Below are 12,966 nucleotides of genomic sequence, written 5' to 3'. Positions count from 1 at the left end.
ATCTCGCTTCTCCTCTGCTTTATCCCCACCTTGTCCCCAGTTCTCCTGCATTGTGGATTGGGGCATGTTTCATGGAACAAAGGAGGTACAGACCTCTATGTAGTCTCTCTGCAGCTAAGCCCCCACTCCAGAGCAGAACCACACCAGTTCCGTTGCCCAATGGCTGCTATGAGCGTGCAATGAGAGGGGTGAAAGGATTTGCTCCAGCCTGAAATAAACATGGTATCAGAACTAGATTGTATGAGTGTGTGTGGATGCTGTGATAACTCTGTGCTTGGTCTCCTGCAGAGACCTAATCACCTTGCAGAATGGCAAGAAATTCTCCAAGATCTGTTATTGCTGGTTCCAATCATTTATGGTGAGTATTCATGGAATTCAGGGGATGTGTAAAGGCCTAATCTCAACTTCCAGTTTGGAAACAAAAATAACTATTCATTAGGCCAAATCTTGAGGTTGTTACTAAGGCAAAATTCTTATTGCAGCCAATATGAGGCTTGACTGATGAAGGCCTAAGGCCCTGATCCTGTAAACAGTTCCATACAGTCTGACCCCTGTGCCCGAGCAAAGCCCCACTGACTTCAATGGGGAGACATATGGGCATAAGGGTTCATCTGCACATAACACCTTGCAGGATTGGGGACTACTTAAGCACTTGGGGACTTGAACCTTGCAACAGAGAACAGAGACAATCAAACATAAACCCCTAATCTTATAGGCACATCATCTTTTTTACTGTGTGATTTATAACAGTAATAATGACCACCTAGGTATTAATAACTGGCTAGGTTAATGGCCTTCAGCTCCTCCAGCCTGTAATTAGTTACCTGGAAATGCACAACCTGAGACTTGAGATGGCTGGCAGTCCAGGTACCAGAGCCAAGAAGCCGATAGAAGTTGGTCCTACCCAACCTTGGCGTTGGAAACAGGAGATGATGATTATAAAATGCACTATTACCCAGGGTTCTCAGAACCCAAAGCAACGGTAACTGTTTCACTGCAGGCTGTGTCAGGGATAAATCAATAGGAACACAGCACTTCCGGCTGATTAAAAATTGATACAAGTATGCATACTCATCTAAAATTACAATTTATTAGATTTAAAGCACACAAAGACAAAAGCAATAGGTTTAGAACATCCCAAATAATTACCTAGATGGTACTGAGCAGCAGATCAGTGATGGCTGGTTGCTTCACTGCCTGGAAGTATGGTGTCAGGAAAAAGTATCTCAGGATCGCTTCAGAGAACTGCTCCAAAATACACCCTATTATCTAGTCTTTTAATAACTGACTTTTACAAAACACACAGCTCATAGTTACCCCTACTGCGTCATCACCTCTCCTAACTTCAACAAACTACTTATCAACAAACATTCCTAACAATCTTAGTCATAATGAGCTTCTATATCAAAGGTGCCCAAACTCAAGGTTTCCATCCACATATTTGCTTTCAGTCTCAATCCCCCCTCCCATTCTGATTAGCAGAAACTACAAGCCTGCAGCTAGTTGTGACCTTGCCTCTAGAACCTCTCCTTGTTCAAATTAACCCTTAACTATGTGGTGTTCTATTTTATTAGTTCATGGTGGCTGGATGTACACAATATGGTTGCAATGAGCTTGATTGAAATCTGGGGTTTAAACACGTTCAGGGCTGTATGGAATCTGAACGAGGATGATTTCACAGCTGCCCTCCATGGATCACTCTACAGTGTATGCCGTCATATGAGTTCTTAATCAAGTTAACCACCTTTGCAGGGATGCCATAATGCCGAAGGAGCTTCCAGAGGGTCTCTCGATCCATGCTATCGAACGCTTTCTCATAGTCAACAAAGTTGATATACAACGAGGAGTTCCACTTCATAGACTGCTCAACTATGATGCGGAGTGTTGCTATCTGGTCCGTGCATGATCTATTCTGCCGGAAGCCTGCCTGCTCATCTCATAGCTGTGGATCGACTACATCCTTCATTCTCTCTAAGAGGACTCGATTGAAGACCTTCCCAGGCACTGACAGAAGTGTGATTCCTCTGTAGTTGGCACAGTTACTAAGATCTCCTTTCTTAGGGATTTTGATGAGGTATCCCTCTTTCCAATCTGCCGGAATCGCTTCTTCTTCCCATATCTTCTCAAAAAGGGGGTACAGCATTTCCACTGAAGCATCCAGGTCTACTTTCAGGGCTTCTGCTGGAATATCGTCAGGTCCAGCCGCCTTCCTGTTCTTCATCCTGGTGATGGCTTTTCTGATCTCATCTCTGGTTGGTTTGTCACAATTGATTGGAAGGTCCTTGTTGGCTGGGTCAATGTCTGGTGGATTTGGTGGTGCTGGTCTATTCAGGAGTTCCTCAAAGTACTCCACCCATCTATTCATCTGTTGTTCTATTCCTGTTATAGACTTTCCCTGCTTGTCTTTAACGGGACGTTCTGGCTTGCTGAACTTTCCAGACAGTCGCTTGGTGGTGTCGTACAACTGTTTCATGTTGCCGCTGTATGCTGTCTGCTCTGCTTCTGCTGCCAGTCCATCCACATAATCTCTTTTATCCTTCCTAATACTCCTCTTCACTACTCTGTGAGCTTCAGCATACTCTTTTTGAGCTTTGGCCTTTGCTGCTCTAGTCCTGCTGTTGTTAACTGCTGCCTTCTCCTTCTTTCTGTCTTCTATCTTAGTCAAGGTCTCTGCTGTAATCCACTCTTTCTGTTGGTATTTCTTAATTCCAAGCACTTCCTGGCATGCTAACCTAAGTGTCTCTCTCACTTTCTGCCATCTGTTGAGTACACTGTCTTCCTCTTCCTCAGACCGATCCTGTAGTACTGAAAACTTATTCTTTAGCGTCAGTCCAAAATCTTCCTTGATCTTGTGATCCTTCAGAAGGCTGACGTTGTACTTCATTCTTCTATCTGACACGTCTATCCAGTTCTTCTTCAGCTTCAGCTTCAATCTGGCCACCACTAAATGATGGTCGGACACTGCGTCTGCTCCTCTTCTAACTCTAACGTCCTGTAAAGATCTTCTGAACTTCTTGCTAATGCAGACATGGTTGATCTGGTTTTCTGTTGTGCCTCCTGGTGATACCCAAGTACTCTTGTGGATCCGCTTGTGAGGAAAGATGCTGCTTCCTATGACCAGGTTGTTAAATGCACACAGATCCACAAATCTCTCTCCATTCTCACTCATCTCTCCCAGAGCATGGGTCCCCATGACTTGTTTGTATCCTGTATTGTCAGGTCCAATTTTGGCATTGAAGTCTCCCATAAGAATGGTAATATCTTTGTCTGGGAGAGTCTCTAATATTTTCTGAAGTCTATTGTAAAAGTGGTCTTTGTCCTCCTCTTCGCTGTCATTGGTTGGGGCATAGCACTGAACAACATTCATCTTAATCCTCTTCATTTTAGTTCTGAAGGATACTGTGATGATCCTGGGGCCGTATGCCTCCCAACCAATCAGTGCTCTCTGTGCCTGCTTAGACAACATGAAGCCTACTCCCTGTGTATGAGGTGCATCGCTCTCTTCAAGTCCAGAATACAGCAACAGCTCTCCTGTCAACAGTCGCCTCTGTCCAGCTTGTGTCCAGCTTGTCTCACTAATACCTAGTAGGGTCAGGTTGTTGCTCCTCATCCCTACTGCAACCTGCGCCGTCTTTCCTGACTCATACATGGTCCTCACATTCCATGTGCCCATGGTAATCCTTCTGGTTGCAAGAAGGATAATCCGCTTAGTGGCTTCCTCGTGGCTTTCACCACCCAGTGTCATACATCTTCATGTTGAAGACCCTTCTTTTTCCAGGGTAAAAGTCTCTGTTATCTCTATTGTCGGCGTTGCTGTAGCAAATTGATTTTTTACGGGGTGAGGTTGCTAGCCCCACGCCCAACCCTCCTCCTTTACCCTGACTTGGGACAGGCAGATGGCCCCAAAGGACCGCTCTGGTGCAGTTACTCATTCTCACACTAATGTTAACTTTGTCCAAGTCTGAGCCTTTCAGTTTTACTGACGTGGGATCATATTCATCCAAGGGGCCTAAAACAATGATTCGTTCTCCTGAGACGTTAGGATCAGTAGTAATGTCAAGTGTGTTGTTCACTTTATATTCCACTGTCATCCACGGAAAGTCTCCCCACACCTTGACTACAAGAGGTTCTGGATTCACACAACCAAAGGAGCAGATCTGCAATCCAAACGCCAGCAGGAACAGCACACAGGAATGCATCATTTCCAAAATCTTCCAGCATCCATGTGATTAGTAATCTGAAACACAAAGCAAAACTAAAATTTCCCCTCCCTTCATAGCGGAAGTTATACATGAATATTTAAAACTAAACTTATTAACTTGTACTCAGACCCAGCCAGGCCTGAGTCCCCCGTGTATCCCCTCCCCGCACACACACACTTTTCATGAGTGGGCTCTTGAAATTTTCACTGTGCGCTAAGCACTCTCTTGGGGTACAGTATGTGCAATGACCTTAATTTGTTGGGAGTTGATCAGGTCTATTCCTTTTCCAACATTTCAGCTGTGAAGAGTTTTCTTCCCCAAATGGGAAGGGCATCCATGAGCCTTATATGCATTAGGGCTGCACCTAAAGCAAAAGACATCCCTCTCAGGGAAATGAAAACACTTGAGAGTTACAACAGAAAAGGAAGTGTGATGCGTTTTGCTAGACTGATCACTTGTACCATGGGACCGCTCTCTGTCGAAGACTTGTTAGGTTTACAGGCCCTTGACGGGTCTGGCATACTGGGTATGAACCTGTTGAAAGACCTTCAGGTTATAGTGGACATTCTCAAGCAGATGTTGTGCCAGAGACACAGTGAAGACCATGGCATTACCATATCTGGGGTGCACAGAATCAGTGCCCTTAAAACCCCCACAGATCTGGTCGTACCAAATTGGGACAAGGATATAATGGAGGTTGCAAACAAACATCTAGGTGTCTTCGAAAGGGACAAATTGAACTGTGGAAAAATCAAGGCAGCTATCAGGGTAGTGGGACCTGACCCTAAGCCCCAACATCAGTATAAGTTTCATTGGAGGCAAAAGAAGGAATCAAGCCTACTATTAATGCCCTGTTGGAGCAAGGGGTATTGGTTCCATGCAAAAGCACTTGCAATGCATCTATATTGCCTGTTTTGAAATCTGATAGGAAAACCTGGAGACTTACCGTGGACTATAGGGCATTAAAACAGGTTACCCCTCGCCTTGCACCCATGATTGCTAAGTTTCCTGAGGTCATGTCACTAATAACATCTGGTGCATGTTGGTTTTCAGTTATAGACATCTCTAACACATTCTTTTCAATCCCCCTCAACCCAGATTCTGATTATAAGTTTGTGTTTACTTACAATGACCAACAGCTAACTTTCACGCGGGTCGCCCAAGGATTCCATAATGTGTCTTCAATTTGTCACTGCATAGTTGCCAGCATATAGAAAGACCTTCCACATCACCAGAACATCATGAGTTATGTGAACGACGTGCTTGTGGCAACGAGGACCCGGGAGGAAAATCTGGATGCACTGGATGAGGTGCTAGGAAAGCTGAAGGACACCGGCTTCCTAGTAAATCCTAGCAAAGCCCAACTGGTCTTGCAAAAGGTAACCTACTTGGGAGTTGAGCTTGGCTCCCAGGGTAGGAAGTCTGACACAGCACAAATAGACTTAATCAGTAAGTTACCTGCACCCATGGATGTCAGCACACTGTGGTCGTTCTTGGGGTTGGTTGGATTCTCGAGAGATTTTATTCACCGGGACTCCAAGATTGCCAACCTGCTATACATGCTCCTCTGGAAAAAACAACCCTGGAGGTGGGGTGAACAAGAACAGCAGTCCGTGTTTAAACTGAAGCAAGCCCCGATGACAGTACTTTGCTTTGGCATACCCCTAAGCAGATAAGCCTTTCCACCTACAGCTTGCCACGACGGACACTGTCATCAGTGCTGTATTGCTTCAGCAGGCAGGTTCTTCAATAAAACCAGTTGCTTATGGGTCGAAAGTACTGACTGGGCGGAGATCTCCAAGTGCGAAAAGGAGATTCTCGCACTGGTGTGGGGCCTCCAACATTGGGAGTTTTTAATTGGGATGGCACCTGTCATATTAAAGACCACACATACTCCCGTGCAGTATGTACTTTCGGATCAGGCCAATTCGGAAAAGGTGAGCAACCCACAGCTCACTGGTTGGACTTTGTTTCTGCTAAACAGAGATGTAGAGGTAGAGAAGACATCCACACCTGTAAGGGCCTGTTTTGAACTTTGTGTCACTGGTCAAGATCATGAATGCCCATTGCCTGACATTACTATCCCTGCAATTAAGTCCCCTTTTGATCTTGAAACCTGCTACGAGACTGCCAAGCAGTACCACCTTGACATCCAGGTGATAGATGGGAGCAGCTTCCATCATGAAGGCAAGCCAGTCACCGGCTTTGCTGCTCTCCAGGTAAACACATACAACTTGATTCAGGGTACAATGAGATATCATTCAGCACAGGCCTCGGAGGCAGTGGCTGTGATCGCGGCTCTTGAGTCAGCTGAGCCAGCCACCACCATAACAATCTGCACTGAATCAGAGTGGGTACTGCATGCCCTAATAGACTGGATGATCATGTGGAAGGAGCGAGAGATGCTGTCGGCAGACAACAGGCCCATTGCATACTCTAGCTACCTTCTACATGCCTGGCACCTGGCAGAGCAACACACTGGTGATACATACTTTTTCAAGGTCCACGTTCATTGGCAGAACCAGGTGGAGGTCTCGGTGCTAAATAACAGGGTTGATAAGCTGGCAAAGCAGGCCAGAAACCTAGTCGGACAAGGTGAGCCACATCCTTAGTGAAGTATTGGAGGGATAGCCGTGTTAGTCTGGATCTGTAAAAGCGGCAAAGAGTCCTGTGGCACCTTATATACTAACAGACATATTGGAGCTTGATGCATCCAACAAAGTGGGTATTCACCCACGAAAGCTCATGCTCCAATACGTCTGTTAGTCTATAAGGTGCCACAGGACTCTTTGCGCATCCTCAGTGAAGTCCATCCCAAAGAGGTCCACGACCATTTGGACATCAGACAATTACAACAAAAAGATACAGAGATTAGGGAGCTCCTACAGAAAGGTCAACATAGAGCTTACCAAATCTCTCAACACAAGTTGGGCCTCATCATGGTCACTAAACAGAACAGTGATTGGGTGCCATTGGTGGTGATTCCGGCATGCCTAAGGCTGGAAATGGTAAAGTTGGCCCACTAGCAGGGATATTTTGAACTTGAAAAGACTATGCAAAGGTTGCTGATGGTTGGTGGCCTAGTGCACAGAAGGATGTGGAGGAGCACATCAACAATTGCCTTAGATGTGCACAGAGCAACCTAGACCACCAGGTGCAAAAGGGTCCGGTGCTACATCAGCCAGTCGACGGACCATGGCACAGGGTGCAAATAGACTTTATTGGGCCACTACCACGGACTGGTAGAGGTAACATCTACTGCCTGGTCCTGGTAGACCCATTTACCAAGTGGGTGGAGGCTTATCTATCCAAAAATTGCACCACCAGCACCACCGCTTGTGTCCTTCTGGAGCAAGCATTTAGCAGATTTGGTCTGCCACACGTAATACACTCTGATCAGGGGCCCCAGGGGCAGGTGTGTTCAGCTTTGGGAGTTTGCCAGTGATTTTATGTCATCGGCACCCACAATCATCGGAACTTATAGAGTGCACTAGCTGCACTTTAAAGACCACATTAAGAAAAGTGATTGAGACCACAGGAAATAACTGAGATGTGAAGCTTCCACTAATCCTAATGGTTCTTCAATCAATGGTGGGTCCACATGGATACATGCCCCATGAGGTCCTCATTGGTAGACCAATATAGACTCCTGAGTACTGATGGTTGCAAGGAGAGGTACCCCCAGACGAGTATCGTCCCCGGGTTAATATGGACAACTATATCTGGAATCTCCTGGACACTATCAGCTCTGTCCAAAGAGCCGTGGCAGCTAACCTTAAGAGCACCTCTCATAAAGTCGATCAAAGACTAATTGCTAATTTGCGTACAGGGAATGGGACATTGGGGACAAGGTGCTGTTCCACTACTACTCTGAGAAGCACCATCCCCTCAGCCCACGGTAGGTAGGACCGGTACCCATCATGAACAAGGTGAGCCCAACCACCTACCTGGTCGAGATCAAGTCTGGATGAAAGAAACTGCAAAAATTGTTTCATTCCACTCAGCTGAAGAACTGGAGGGACAGGAATGAAATCCAAGATTCACTGAAAGATGACGATCAACCCCCATAAAAAGAACTTTGTTTCTGACTTCTGTTTTGTCTTCCTCTTTTGCAGGAGGGAAGATGTCCATGAAGTCCACTCACCTGTACATAGTTTTTTATGGAACTGTGGTTTGTTAACAGCAGCACTGGCAATATCATCGTGAGGGAGAATGAACATTGGCTTTGTTTAGTTAATTAATCTGCTCTATATAAATGGCAACAACCTGTGTTTGAATATAAGGAGTATAATTATACTGACAGAGTTTATGATTTGAAAAATAAGGACTCCTCCAGGTACCATGAATTTACTCCTCAGGCAGAAGTGAAAGGCCAGGTAAAAGCTGATGAATGGGAATTACTTTCAGACGCAGTGCTTAAAGGGATAGCATCAATCTACACCTATGTTCTCAAGGGCTATTGCTACATTACTTGGAAGGAAGAAAGGGGGAATGTGTTATTAATTGCTTTTACAAAGAATGACCATAATAGAGTACATTACCACATTATAGAACAAAAGGGGCAAATCAAATACATCCACAAGCTACAGGGCCAGTGCGCCTGGATGTTTGATAACCAGTCTTTTGTTGGGTGTTCCCAGGATATCTGGGACTGGGACTACTCAAAATATATCTATTGCACAGAAAGGCACCCTCTGTCATGGTTCCAGGCATGATAAATGTCACTTTAGCCATTGGTACCCAGCACTTTAAGGTATCCAAAATCAATGTACGACTTCATACTCCCAGCCAATGCTGCCTCACCAATTTGAACTGCCAACCTTGCACAAAACTTTGTTCTGCTCCTTCTGCTGCTATTAAATCAAAGTTCTGTAGATTAGAATCAGACATTAAGGTTTTTAGCATTATATGTTTGGTTTTATTATAGTGCCTGTTTACAGTAACGATTCTGGGGTATGGTATGCAAAAGGACTCTTTGATATCACTAGTACTTTCAAGTTTCTTGTTGCCCCCAGTCCGTACATGAGCAACGTGGGGCCATTTGTGATCAAAAAGGACATTTCCTGCAGCATCATGATAGAGCCTCAATCCTCTCTGAAAAGGGTAATTATGAATGTGCAACTGTTTGTGGCCCTCATACACTGCCAGTGTATGAGTTTCATAACACCGTTGCTTATGGGTTCAGAAGCCTGGGTTCGAGGCGTTATTCCCCAGAACACCCCCAACAAGCAAGCAAGAGATTTGATGGCTAAGGTGCTAGGTGGAGTAGGAGCAGGCCTAGGAGTGCTGAATACCATGGACCAGCAAATGTTAGCAAATCAGATTGGTGAGTCAGGGCACGATGTGGCTTCGCTATTGGGTCCACTGACCTCATCGCTCACCAAGATCAGCACCCTAGAGTTTGAGCTGGCCAATGCTCTTCTCCATTGGCTCCAAATTTAGGAGATGGATCATGTACAAATCATCGGGGCATTGGACGTTTTGCAATCTAACCTGTCCCAGGCACTGGCATGCATGCAAGCCCAGTCGTGGCTACTTAATGTAGCTAAGTCCATAGTGAGAGACAGACTAAATGGGATAGTGCTCATTGAAATGCAGCATATCATCTGGGCCAATGCCACAGATTTTGAAAGGGGTCATCAGGAATGGTGGCGAATGGTTAATTTCACTTACCTGAACAGCAACAGAACCATCATTGCCTATGTGCTTACTCTTAGGGAAGCCCAGAAAGAGTCCATCTTTCCACTGATTCCCCTTGGACTGTGTGTTAACACTTTGACTATGATCCCAATGGAAAATAATAAGTGGGAACACCTTAAGAACCATCAATATTTCACTCTCAGTCTACAAGCTTGCACTGAACAACAAGGAATAGGATATACCTGCAGTAGTGGGGTAACCGAGGACTCACATGTGTGCTTCAATTCACAAGAAGGAAGGTGTCACTACCAACTGTTTCCAGCACACCTGAACCACTCCGCTGTGGTATGCGTTGACAAGCACTGCCTGTGCAGCCGTAGTCTCTGTACACACTTTACTGTGAACACATTTGATCATATCAAGCATGATCCCTCTGTAAATTTGTGTATCTGGGCTGTATTTTTGGTAATTGGCTGTGATATTAATGTCACTGTACACAACATCCAGTCGGAAACCATCCAGTCTCAGTATGTACTGTGCTCTCATTGAGAGCCAGTACATGTTGGGGCTAATTTAAAAGTTCTAAAAGGTCTGATGCATCCCAAGGACATGGTGTATCATTTGCAGCATTTGGCCAATAGAAGGCAGGGATATGATGTTAACTGTACAACACTCTACCTCACAGATTAAACGTATCCTCCGAAGAGTAAAAGGTGAGACAGCATCTGCCTATTGGTGGGAGGGAATATTCAGTGGTGTACATGGTGACAAAAGCATTTTGGGAAATCCTATCATCCTATCATAATTGCAGTAATCATCCATGCCTGTATAATTATGTACCTTGTATACCTTACAATCTGGTTCAGAAGGAACGGAATCAAAAGCAAAACTGTAATGCCTTGCAACGTGTCCAAACTGGTTTGATTAGCACATTGCACTTTGTATCATCTAGTGACATCTTGTAGTGACAGCTGTCAAGGAGGGGATATGTTGGGGAATGTTCCCCAAATTCATGTTTGGTTGTGCTTACTGTAAGGTTCTGTAAGGTTTCATATGGTTTATTGAATGTTTTGCTATGTTTGTAGTTGATGTAAGGTTATGGGGATTCAAATCAAAGATGGAGTCTCATTCAAATTGGCATTTGCCACGAAGGACAATAGTGAATCCATATTGGTACCCCATCTTCATGGACAGTTTTGTGAATAAAGTAACTGTGGTGTGACCAGTTCTAACTGGCTCCACCACAGAATCTTTGATAATAATTTGATGCACCGTTGAAGTCAATGAAAACCTCAGGTGCCCAGTAGTTTCTATTTAAAACTGATAAGTCAGCGCACGCCCTTTATTCCTGATGCAGAGCGCAGCCTGGGTAATTAGCAAGAGGGAGTATTTCGGGGTGGGAGGTAAAATCCCCCAAGGAGGATCCAGGATAACAGGTGGCTGGGACCAGGGCAACAATAGATAGGCAGTGACTGGGGGAAGCGCTGGGTCAAATGAGAGGAAATAGGACTTCAGGAGGAGCTGTGTACAGGAAGTCATTAGATCTGAGCACAGGAGGGAGGAGTATGTACAGAACATGTACAGAGTATGTACAGCGGCCCACAGCCTCTGAGGTGCCCCTCAGGTGATCAGAGCAGACCTGCCCCAGACATTGACTGGCAAAGATGAACAGGGCCACGTTGCAAGGGTGGGGGTGCCCAGACTGGCTGTGTCCCCTGGCCTCCATCGTAGCCAGCTGCATTAAATGGCTCTCAGCACTCACCTGCAGATCTGTTCCAAGCCCTGAGCTGGAGCAGGGATTGGGGGCAGGCACCAGTCACAGCAAAAAGAAAATTCTTCAAGATACGCCAAAGCCAGCACTGGCATAAGTGGGCTGATTTGGGGGCGTTCTCCTCTCCTGTGCTCTGTCCAGGGTACTGAAGGCTGAGCGGGCCCAGCAAGGCTCCCGCTTGGCTCTTCATCTGCAGTGCCCCAGAGCACAAGATCTTTCGGGCCCAGGCTGCCTTCCTCTCCTGGTATCTTTGACAGTCTCATCACTAAGCACCAGAATGCCCATGAACCAAAAGAGGCAGAGCAGAGACGAGACATACCTCACCTGACTTTAAGCCCCCCCTGCTCCTTGCCTGGTGTCCTACACTGTCACACTTTGCTGTTTGGTTTCACTGCTGGCTTAATGGAAAAAGTTCTTTGTAGTTAGAGAGTAGATTTTAAATACGTTGGTTCATAACTAAAAGCCACTCCCCCATCTCCTCTCCACGGGTTAATAGCTGGATGAACAGCTGCCCAATTTCAGACCTGAGACTCAGAATAGGCATCCCTGACAACCTTGCCCCTGCAGTTTGCATTTTGTATTGGACACCTTGTGGGCTGCTCAAACCACTGAACAAGTCTCTTTTCCTCAGTCTTCCACCCATCACTAAAGCTCTTTCTCTCTCTCTCAAATATTGTGCAGAACACAACATGCTGCTATAACCTTTGGGGTGTCTTTTTCTGCTGCTTCCAACCTATTCCACAAACAGTCCATCTCCCTTTTAACCAGCCACATGCACACTCCACTGTCATTTTGTAGCTTTGGAAGCAGTAGTTAGACAGTTTCTTCCTTCTGTTCAAGAGGACTGTGAATGGCTTCATTAATCAGGGAAGCAGAGGTTAAGCCAGGTCCCTCAGGATAACTGGAGCAATGTCTACACCATTAATATCCAGTGTTCCTGGGGGCAAACAGTCCTTTCTCTATTAATTCAAACAGAGCTCAGTTCCAAACAATCCTAGCATCATGGACCCTTGCAGACCACCAGCATTTATGTCCATAAACCTGCCATGGTAGTCTACAAACTGTTGGAGCACCGTGGAGAAACATCCCTTTCTGTTTATGAATTATGAACCCTGGTGCTGGGGAGGGAGCAACTGAACAGTAGGCATACAAGTCTCATCGGTTGCCCCAGTACAGTAGGGGAATCCCATGCATGCAAAGCTGTCAATCGCCTCCTCAGAATTACCAGACTTTAAAACCCGGTGCAGTGGTACCTTTTCCACGGCATCCCACGGCTGCATGCCAATGGCCTGATCGTCGGTCAATCTCATGCCAAATCTGCACTGGTTTCCCAAGCCCAGAAGTGGCACGGCA

Source organism: Mauremys reevesii, linkage group 6, assembly GCF_016161935.1.
Source record: "Mauremys reevesii isolate NIE-2019 linkage group 6, ASM1616193v1, whole genome shotgun sequence".
Classification (NCBI taxonomy): Eukaryota; Metazoa; Chordata; order Testudines; family Geoemydidae; genus Mauremys; species Mauremys reevesii.
The sequence above is the reverse complement of the archived record's forward strand: the minus strand, read 5'-3'. Positions refer to the sequence as shown.